General features: G+C 37.3%; 1 non-coding gene across 1 annotated transcript; it reads right to left on the bottom strand.

Annotated features, from left to right (window-relative positions):
* Positions 1-3837: 3837 nt before the first annotated feature.
* LOC116859901 lies at positions 3838-3942 on the bottom strand. Its single transcript, XR_004381228.1, has one exon. It is a non-coding gene; the product is annotated as a small nucleolar RNA U13 (small nucleolar RNA).
* Between the last annotated feature and the right edge of the window lie 372 nt (positions 3943-4314).

The raw sequence follows: 4314 nt of genomic DNA, 5'->3' as shown, positions 1-4314 counted from the left end.
ATCAAACTGCAACACATTATTTGTGCCCCTTCCTTATGGAAATAATTCTTCAATCAATACTTTTGAAAGAGGCAAGCTTCTTTCCAGCACTTGTAGAAATGGTAGTAAGTTTCAAATTAACAAGATCTGAACCAATTATGTTTTAAAGCATAGAGAAACATGAATTCTCTTTAAATCTTTGAGAAAAGTTGCATTACACTAAATATGTTCCAAGGTTTTATAAAATGGTTTGATGGGATTTTTTCCAATTCTAAATTTCCTTTCAAAAGAAAATCTACTCATGTTTGCAAAACTTGGGATTATAAAAAAAAATTCCCAAGTTTTATGGATCTGTACACACATAATATTTATATTATGTATAATGTAAGTATGCGGTAATATATGTATATCACTTACATAATGCATATATATATAACACATATATGAATTTGAAGTATTGGTAATTTTTTTCCTATGTTTTTCTCTTTGAATATGCAATACTTTTCTTAAAAGTTATTTTACTTTAAAATTAAAATTGCTACAGTTTTTTTTAACTTTTTTTGTTTTTTGTTTTTAAGATTTTATTTATATATTTGACAGAGAGAGAGAGATCACAAGTAGGCAGAGAGGCAGGCGGGGGTCGGGGGGGGGAAGCAGGCTCCCTGCTGAGCAGAGAGCCTGCTGTGGGGCTTGATCCCCAGATCCTGGGATCATGACCTGAGTTGAAGGCAGAGGCTTAACCACTGAGCCACCCAGGTGACCCTAAAATTGTTACAGTTTTAAGGACTGTTTTCTAGAATGCAAAAATAAGAATGTGGGCCTTGTGAATATTTTTAATGAGAAAGGAAAATTATTATCAGTGGTATAATGATGAGTTATTAAAAGTAAAAAATGTAAAATACAGTTTTTATTTCTGGACTAAATTTATTATGTAAGTTGTACTCAGTCATTCATAATATAGATAGAAATGCCTACAGAGGTTTTATATTGAAAAAGTTCTAGAACTAAAATAATTCTTATGCTTATAAATGTATAAACACCTTTTGACTCTAAACTCTCATCATTTCAATGTATGCTATGAATGCAAATGTATGTAACAAATAAAACACTGGGGCACCTGGGTGGCTCAGTCGTGAAGCCTCTGCCTTCCCTTCGGCTCAGGTCATGATCCCAGGGTCCTGGGATCGAGCCCCACATCGGGCGGGCTCCCTGCTCAGTGGGAACCTGTTCTCCCACTCCCACTCCCCTGTTTGTATTCCTTCTCTCACTGTGTCTTTGTAAATAAAATAAAATAAAATATTTTAAAGAACTATTATAGCAAACTATGTTTTAATTGATAAACCAGTCTTATAATGATCTTTTATATTTTATCATTACTTTCCTTCTTTACATGTCTTAATATTTTTCAATTTTATTTACATTGAAATACATGGTTAATGCAATGTAGAAATAAAACATAATAAGTATCTGATTCAATTTGCTACCACTGCATTTAGAACACACACCACTAACAAGCTAGCTAGATATAAAATAATTACTTACTTGGTGTTACAAACACTTTATATGGTGTGAGAACTTTATTCAAGAGAACTTTATTAATATTTGTAGAAACTGGGATTTGGGGGCAGGCAAGACATTCATTAAGACGTTTTGAAATTTTGGGGCACCTGGGTGGCTCAGTGGGTTAAGCCTCTGCCTTCAGCTCTGGTCATGGTCTCAGAGTCCTGGGATCAAGCCCCACATCGGGCTCTCTGCTCAGCGGGGAGCCTACTTCCTCCTCTCTCTCCTTGCCTCTCTGCCTACTTGTGATCTCTCTGTCAAATGAATAAATAAAATCTTAAAAAAAAAAAGACGTTTCCAAATTTAAATAACAGAATAAAGACTCATATTACACCTGAAAATTCTATATACATTATATAAATTCTATATACCATATATACAATATATTCTATATACTATACAATATATTTCTTAAATTGGATTAGAGTGAAGAAAAAGATATGCCTTTAATATGTTACATAAAAGAAGACACTAATGCTGAAAAGGCATTTGCCATACTTCTCAACAGTGAGTGTGCATTTGTGAAATGTTTTAAAATGACAAAAATAAATAAATACAGAAATAATTTGGGAGGTAATCCTCAACTGTGCAATTTTAACACCCTATAGTATTTTGTGAAGACTCTTCTACTTTTGAGGGCTGGGACAAGGGTGTGCGGGAAAATTTTAGGCAAAAACTTTTCTAACAGTCAGATATAGATGGCTGTTTATCTACAAAAACATAGCCTGTTGTTGAAAACCGATTTCTGGGCTCTGGAGCCGAAATTAAACATGAAGACAGAGTTTGCGAATAAGGAGAAACTATACTTTTATTGCTTTGCCAGGCAAAAGCGGCTGCAGCAGGCTAATGCCTTCAAAAATGCAGACCTGAGGCACCTGGGTGGCTTAGTCCGTTGAGCATTTGACTTTCGATTTCAGCTCAGGTCATGATCTCAGCATCCTGGGATGAAGTCCCATGTGAGGCTCTGTGCTCAGCGTGGAGTCTGCTTCAGTGTCTCTCCCTCTCCCTCTGCTCCTCCCCTCATACACACTCTCTCTATGTCTCTCTAAAATAAATAAAATCTTAAAAACAAAACAAAACCAAAAATGTGCAGACTCACTGGGGTGGGGGAAGGCTGTGGGGTTTGAAAGGAAAATAGAAGATCTGGGCAGTTTAGAGAGGAATCGGTATGCGCTGCCCACTATGTTCATCATGTCTGCAAGGTGGTCTCCGACGAGCCCAGGCACCAACCCACCAAGTCTCATGACTGAGTAAAAGTCAGCTCAATGTCCACATCAATTCCGAGTTCCCGGAACAAAGGATTCTACAGAAAAACAACTCAAGGGGAGAGGGAAGCTTCAAGAATGAAAAAGAGAAAAATCTGTTCTGTTTAAAGCCAAGCCTTGCAGAAGCATTAAGGTGTCCATCTGAAATTCCATCCATCTTTACGTTTCTATAGTGATTTCAATATCCTACAAATATATTCACTGCCTTAAAATGGTAGTAATGACGGATGCCAGAAAAGCTAAGGACAATTTTGTACAACATATTACTGATCAGAATACAGAGAATAAACAGAAAATGAACCAAGGGTTATTTAGAAAGACAGGAAAAAATGAAACCTGAGATTTACTCATCCACACTCTGACAATCAGGCCTGATAACACCCGAAGAATTCATGGGTAAAACAGAATGAGACTCACCCCTCCACACCCTTCCCAAAGAGAGTTTAGCAGAAGGACTGCTTTGCCTGGGATTCCTCAAGAGGCAGTCCCACCCTCTGCCCATATGTCCCAAAGAAACTTTTGGCCTCACCTGCCTTCTCATCCATGGAGGATTTCATCCCAAAGAAAGAAGAGATTACTGAAGCCATGTCTTGCCTCCTCTCAACTCCTTTATTTTGATTTCTGAGTTAAGATATAAAGATTTATGGAAAAGCCTTTATTTTGTTTCTTTTCCTCAGCAATTTTGAGAAAAAAAATCATTAAAATGGGAATGATTAGGGATTTTAAGAATTTCCAGATCCATTTTTAGAAGACAATTATTTTAATAGATAAGTAAGTTAATCTTAGTAACGTCTACCTAGAAAAGTCGGTATTCTGGAGACCACATTGGAAAACAGCAGGTCCACCCCCACAGGCTTTGATATTAACGAAGTTAGTCTGTGTGTTGCACTTGTTACAGTCTATACATAGAGATAGCAATTGGGACTGGCAACAGACAATCTCTTCCCTATTTTCACTTGAATTATTTCAGAAGAAAACGTTCAGCTTAGAGTATTGATATCAAAGTGGATATGCTACACTTTTTTTTTTTCCACATCAGACAAGTCATGTACCAAAGTCGTAATGAGGTTTCAGGAAGACACAAGTCACCCAATGGCTGTGAACACCCAATCGTCACGCTCATGAACTACAAAACGATCAATGATATGCTAGATATTTAGCCCTTCAGATTTTCTAAATTTGATACCTGCATGATCACTAGAAAACTGTATGTATTCCAAGCCTTTGTAGAGCTGGTTTTACCTAACTCTTTCCTACGGCTTGATTGGGCCTTAGATCTTGACCAAGGTCTGCAACATGGGGTGTCCCTGTGTAGTACATGGGCAGAGGCAGACTGACCATGAACTGGACAAAGTTCAACCTACAGGCCCCTCACTTGCATGTGTACCTTCCAAGGCCCTGGGAGGGGAACGAATACTTGCTTCAGAAAGTCAACAACTTTGGTAAAATTTGCAAATATAAAATATTTTACTCAAAACCCTGTTAGGAACACTGTCTGGGGCCATCGGCT

Source organism: Lontra canadensis, unplaced genomic scaffold (genome assembly GCF_010015895.1).
Source record: "Lontra canadensis isolate GAN:19392208 unplaced genomic scaffold, GSC_riverotter_1.0 scaffold167, whole genome shotgun sequence".
In the NCBI taxonomy this organism is placed as follows: domain Eukaryota; kingdom Metazoa; phylum Chordata; class Mammalia; order Carnivora; family Mustelidae; genus Lontra; species Lontra canadensis.
This window is presented reverse-complemented; position numbering and strand designations above follow the sequence as displayed.